This window comes from Armigeres subalbatus, chromosome 3, assembly GCF_024139115.2.
Source record: "Armigeres subalbatus isolate Guangzhou_Male chromosome 3, GZ_Asu_2, whole genome shotgun sequence".
Classification (NCBI taxonomy): Eukaryota; Metazoa; Arthropoda; class Insecta; order Diptera; family Culicidae; genus Armigeres; species Armigeres subalbatus.
This window is the reverse complement of record NC_085141.1, coordinates 312,021,104-312,027,670: the sequence shown is the minus strand read 5'-3', so window position 1 is coordinate 312,027,670 and position 6,567 is coordinate 312,021,104.

Sequence of the window (6,567 nt, the reverse complement as noted above, 5' to 3'; positions counted from 1 at the left end):
CTTAGCATAGGGCTGGTTGAATGCGTTGTTGCGAGTAAATCGGTTAAGGATAAGTACCTGAAAAATGAGTTACACTTTTTTTTGGGTGTCACAATGGTCGGATTCGTCAAATTTCACGACATAAATCTATAACTAGGAAACCATCAGTGTTAGAGTTTTGACGTCTTCAGAAGAAATGATCTACAAGGCAAGATCTATTTCTGGTGTAAGTTGCAATTAGAGTGGCCCTTTTGTGATTTTTTTTTGTGAAATGTATATTTTTAATCTTTTGAGTTAGGACATCATAAAGCTCGATCCACTTAGTATTTGGCCGTTTCTTTCCAATTACTGCGGCGCCTCTGGTGGCCGTACCGAGAAGTAAAATACATCACATCGTTGCGGAAGATTTGTTTAATTTATGGTGAAAGTTTCATCAGTATTGATGCTCACGTTCAAAAGTTATCGAAAATGGAACGCGAGAGATGGGAACAAATTTTGCACACTCACTTTGGAAATCCAACATGGTCAGGAGGAATGATTTCAAAGTATCTAAAATTACCGAAATTGACTGTAAAAACTGTCAAACGTTATCGGGAAACACTATTGCTGGATCGCGTAGAACAAAACAATCGTAGAAGTGGAACATACGACCAGAAACTACAAGTGATAGTCTGCAGAGCAGTTCGGAACCAATTTGGGATTTCCTTGCGTAATTTAGCGAAAAGGTTCACTGCGCCTACAGCACAGCTCAAATAATCTGTTGGCGCGAAGGTTTGAAGTCGTATGATGTCAGTAAGCGTCCCAACAGGACCCTGAAACAGCAACAGAAACTTGAGAAATAGTGCAAAACAATCAGGAAACCATCTTATATGGAGAAGTGTTGTGAGAAAATGGCAGATTAAGTTGACCGTTCTACTGTGCAAAAAATAACAAGTGGTATTGGGAGAAAAGCCCGAGAATTCATCCGAAATGCCAATGAATAATTTTTCGATATTTTTTCCTTCAAAGCTTACAAAATTCCTTGTATAATAAAACCTGAACCACCTTTTTATGTACTTTTTTGGCAATGATATGTCTATTTTCGTGCGGCCAAATACTAAGTGGATCAAGCTTTATTATTCTACAAAATTGTAGATAATTTAATTCTAAGCAGTTTTGTTTAATAAACATTTATTTTATCTCATATAGGTAATGTTTTATGCCGAAATTACTAAATTTAGATAGGGTGGTCCAGAAAAAAATAGTTTTAAGCTTCCTCTTTCATCAATTTAAAATATTTTCAAAAATTGTCTTAGCATCGCTTCACGGTCTTTGGATAGCGCATCTTTTGGTTACATAAGATGGTTGATAGCTTCCGATAGTGCTGTTGATAGTGCCGAAACTGGAATGTACCCTTCTACAGGTTCCCCGAGGACAATCCGTAGGTCCCGGAAGCGGTCAGAGCCGTCAATGGTCCATTTTATATTCATACCTCGCTTCCTGATAGAAAACCATGAAAAACGAACCGTCGAATGACTAGCTTTGGTGCCAAAACTGAAATGTCCCCTCTACGGGTTCCCCGGGGACAATCCGTAGGTCCCGGAAGCGGTCAAAGGCGTCAATGGTCCATTTTATACTCATACCTCACTTCCTGATAGAAAACCATGAAAAACGAACCGTCGAATGGCTAGCTTTGGTGCCAAAACTGAAGTGTCCCCTCTACGGGTTCCCCGGGGGCACCCCAGCGACTTCAGAATCCGTCTTTTTGGTTGGTTTTTTCAATCTTAACGTGACAGAACACTGACAACAGTGAACAGTGACAACACTGGAATGTAATTATAATGGAAGATCGGTCAAAAAGCTGGATTCAAATGAATTTGTGGCCTGGTCCCATTTAAAACTCCCTTTTGGCACCGATTCTAAACAAACGGCCATATCTCACTTGATTCTGGTCCGATTTTCAATTACATATGGTTCAAACATATGGTTCCATTCAGAATGAGCCCTACTTTATTTCTGGTTACTAATATTATTCTGTTTTCAACCACAACTTATCCTAATACCCACCACAAATTTACGGTTCAGAACCTACCTTCGAAAAACCCGGAATATCTCCGGTATCCGATGGCCACGGTCGGTACGATCAACATATGGTGAAACTACATTAAATTTCTAGTTCAGGCATCCCTGAATTGTCCAAATCGGATAATAATTGACATAGTTACAACACATCTAATTATGCCCAAAATTTGCCTATCCCGGTTATTTTGGACATCCCCTGTAGATATCACAACGCTGATGTAATTTGCAAAGGTTGCCTTATTTGTAATGTTGTTAGTTTTATGTTCTCGAAAAATATTCTTGTTCAGTCAAAAACAACATCCTACACCACGTTTCTAACAAATTTTGTTATAAAAATTTAGTATAACATAATACAGTCGCCTCTCCACATCTCGATATCGAAGGGACCATCGAGATAGGGAGAGATCGAGGAATGGAAGGAAAATTGAAATGGGTACTAGATCCAAAAAAGCTCGTTGCTATGAAAAACGACAACAAAACAAATGTCATATCATGTTGTTGATATGTTTGTTATTATCCACAGATGGTCTAGTAGCCTAAAAATTTGAACATATCGACATAAGGAGAGTGAATCCAGAGCAAAATATGATCAGAACACATCGAGATAGAGAGATATCGAGATAGGGAGGTTATCGAGATGTAGAGTGCCCAAATGTATGTAGTTTGAAGGGACCGAGGAAACCATCGACATAGGGAGAGATATCGAGATACAGAACATCGAGATGTAGAGAGTCGACTGTAACATAGGTTGATATAATTTTGATATGACCTTCTAGTCTGGGGGGTAATGTTTAGAAAACGAAAAATTGAATGTAGCTTTTAGATACCTGAACGGATTTCAACCAAATTTAGAACACATATTCTCTATTTCGGTTGTAGCCTACGTCTACTGGCACACACCTTGGAACTGTTGGACATCATCCTCGATAATGCCGCAACAGCAGTCGAAGCCCTCTTGCACGCGTAGTCAACATGGCTGGCGAAGGTCAGCTTGTCGTCTATTACGACCCCAAGGAGCTTCAAACTCCGCTTTGATGCGATCGCGACTTCACCCACGTGAATTACTGCATGTTGAACCGACTTGCGGTTGTTGACGATAACCACCTCCGTCTTATGTTGAGCGAGCTGCAGGCCTCTAGCGCTCATCCAATCCTTCACCGTGCTGATCGCGTGTGCTGCGGTCAGTTCTACCTCGGGAATTGACTCCCCGTAGACCTCCAAGGTTACGACATCTGCGAAACCGACGATCTTAACAGCAGGAGGGAACTTTAGCTTCAGAACCCCGTCATACATAAGGTTCTATAGTACCGGGCCCAGTATTGAACCTTGCGGAACTCCTTTCCATTTAATTCCACTACGTTTTGTTATCTTTACAGATACGTATTTTGACTTCAACTGTGAGGCCGTCTTCAGTGTCTAGTATTTGATTCGAAGTCAAGTTAAGTACGAGACTTAGTTGAGGTCTAAATACGTATCTGTAAAAATAACAAAACGTAGTGGAATTAAATGGAAAGTATTAAACTCGTCTAAGACAGTTGAATTATTTTTTCTATATTCATTAGTTTTCTGATTCTGTAAGCAATGTAAAATGGGATAGCATGAGAATAGTATGCCCACTGCGGGACGTCAAAATCGTCATCGGTGACATGAACGCTCAGGTAGGAAGGGAGGAAATGTATAGACCGGTCATCGGACCGGATAGTCTGCATACCGTATCGAACGACAACGGCCAACGATGCATAAACTTTGCAGCACCCGCGGAATGGTAGCCCGAAGCACTTTCTTCCCCCGTAAGAATATCCACAAGGCCAGATGGAAATTACCTAATCAAGTAGCGGAAAACCAAATCGACCACGTTCTAATCGACGGTAAATTCTTCTCCGACATCACGAACGTACGCACTTACCGCAGTGCGAATATTGAATCCGACCACTTCCTCGTTGCAGTATGCCTGCGCTCAAAACTCTCAACGGTGATCAACACGCATCGGAGACGTCCGCCGAGGCTAAACATTGGGCGGCTACAAGACGGTAGACTAGCCCAAGAATACGCGCAGCAGCTGGAAGTGGCACTCCCAGCGGAAGAGCAGCTAGGCGCAGCATCTCTTGAAGATGGCTGGAGAGATATTCGATCCGCCATTGGAAGCACCGCAACCGCTGCACTAGGCACGATGGCTCCGGATAAGAGAAACGACTGGTATGACGGCGAATGTGAGCAGTTAGTTGAGGAGAAGAATGCAGCATGGGCGAGATTGCTGCAACACCGTACGAGGGCGAACGAGGCACGATACAAACGGGCGCGGAACAGACAAAACTCGATTTTCCGGAGGAAAAAGCGCCAGCAGGAAGATCGAGACCGTGAGGAGACGGAGGAACTGTACCGCGCTAATAACGCACGAAAGTTCTATGAGAAGTTGAACCGTTCACGTAAGGGCCACGTGCCACAGCCCGATATGTGTAAGGACATAAACGGGAGCCTTCTTACAAACGAGCGTGAGGTGATCCAAAGGTGGCGGCAGCACTACAAAGAGCACCTGAATGGCGATACGGCGGACAACGGTGGCGGTATGGTAATGAACCTAGGAGCACGCGCTCAGGACATGCGACTTCCGGCTTTGAATCTCCAAGAAATCCAGGAGGAGATCGGCAGGCTGAAAAACAACAAAGCCCCTGGAGTTGACCAACTACCAGGAGAGCTGTTTAAACACGGTGGTGAAGCACTGGCTAGAGCGCTGCACTGGGTGATTACCAAGGTTTTGGAGCATGAGGTTCTGCCGCAGGAGTGGATGGAAGGTGTCGTGTGTCCCATCTACAAAAAGGACGATAAGCTGGATTGTAGCAACTACAGCGCAATCACATTGCTGAACGCCGTCTACAAGGTACTGTCCCAAATTTTATGCCGCCGACTAACACCAATTGCAAGAGAGTGCGTGGGGCAGTACCAGGCGGGATTTATGTGTGAACGCTCTACCACAGACCAGGTGTTCGCCATACGTCAGGTATTGCAGAAATGCCGCGAATACAACGTGCCCACACATCATCTATTTATCGTCTTCAAAGCCGCATATGATACAATCGATCGGGACCAGCTATGGCAGCTAATGCACGAAAACGGATTGGAGAGCAGCAGCAGGGATTGAAACGAGTAGTACGATTTTCACGAACTCCGTCCAATTATTTGGTTTCGCCGACGACATTGATATCATGGCACGTAACTTTGAGAGGATGGAGGAAGCCTACATCAGACTGAAAAGCGAAGCTAAACGGATTGGACTAGTCATCAACACGTCGAAGACGAAGTACATGATAGGAAGAGGCTCAAGAGAGGTCAATGTAAGCCATCCACCACGAGTTTCTATCGGTGGTGACGAAATCGAGGTGGTTGAAGAATTCGTGTACCTGGGCTCACTGGTGACCGCCGATAACGATACCAGCAAAGAAATTCGTAGGCGCATAGTGACTGGAAATCGTACGTACTGTGGACTCCGCAAGACACTCCGATCGAATAGAGTTCGCCGCCGTACCAAACTGACTATCTACAAAATGCTTATAAGACCGATCGTTCTCTACGGACACGAGACCTGGACGATGCTCGTGGAGGACCAACCATCCATCGTTCACACCGCGAAAATCGGAAGACTGGGGTGGGCCGGGCACGTAGCCAGAATGTCGGACAGGAATCCGGTGAAAATGGTTCTCGACAATGATCCGAGGGGAGCAAGAAGGCGAGGTGCACAGCGGGCAAGGTGGATCGATCAGGTGGAGGACGATTTGCGGACCCTCCGCAGACTGCGTGGTTGGCGAAGTGCAGCCATGGACCGAGCTGAATGGAGAAGACTTTTATATGCAGCACAGGCCACTCTGGCCTTAGTCTGATAACAAATAAATAAATAATGATAATAGCATGATGCACTAATTCAATGCACAAAATAATGATAATAGCATGATGCACTAATTCAAGGCAAAATTTTTAAAACGACTTATCTGCTTTTGTAAACATTTGACGAATCTGATAGCTCTCCCACGCAAACCAAAACCGTCAATAGGTAGGTGAGGGATTCCGCTACCTGTTGATGGTGTTGGTTTGCGTGGAAGAGCTATCAGATTCGTCAAATCGTCTTTTGAATCTTTGTTTACAAAAGCAGATAAATCGTTTTGAAATTTTTTTCTTGAATTGTGTACCTACTTTCCACAATTTTAATTAAATTATAATAAAAGATTCTATTCCATTATTTGTCGGTTGTTTGCTATAATATTGTACTCATTCAAAATTTGTACTGTTCTGCTAAATAAAGAAGGATCCATAACGTATTGTAGGGTGCTGTCAATACGATACACCGCGCGGCTGTTGTAATGTTTCCAAAAGCGCATTTGCACAAGATTCCACGCGGCATTTCCCATTCGAAAGGAAAAACCGCACCCTAGGAAACGCCGCAATGTTATCTCCCATAAGAATCGAGTATACGGGCAGCAAAAAGTGCGGTGCGTCGTTTCCTCTGGGAAGCGCCGCGTGTACTTTTCGGAAAAT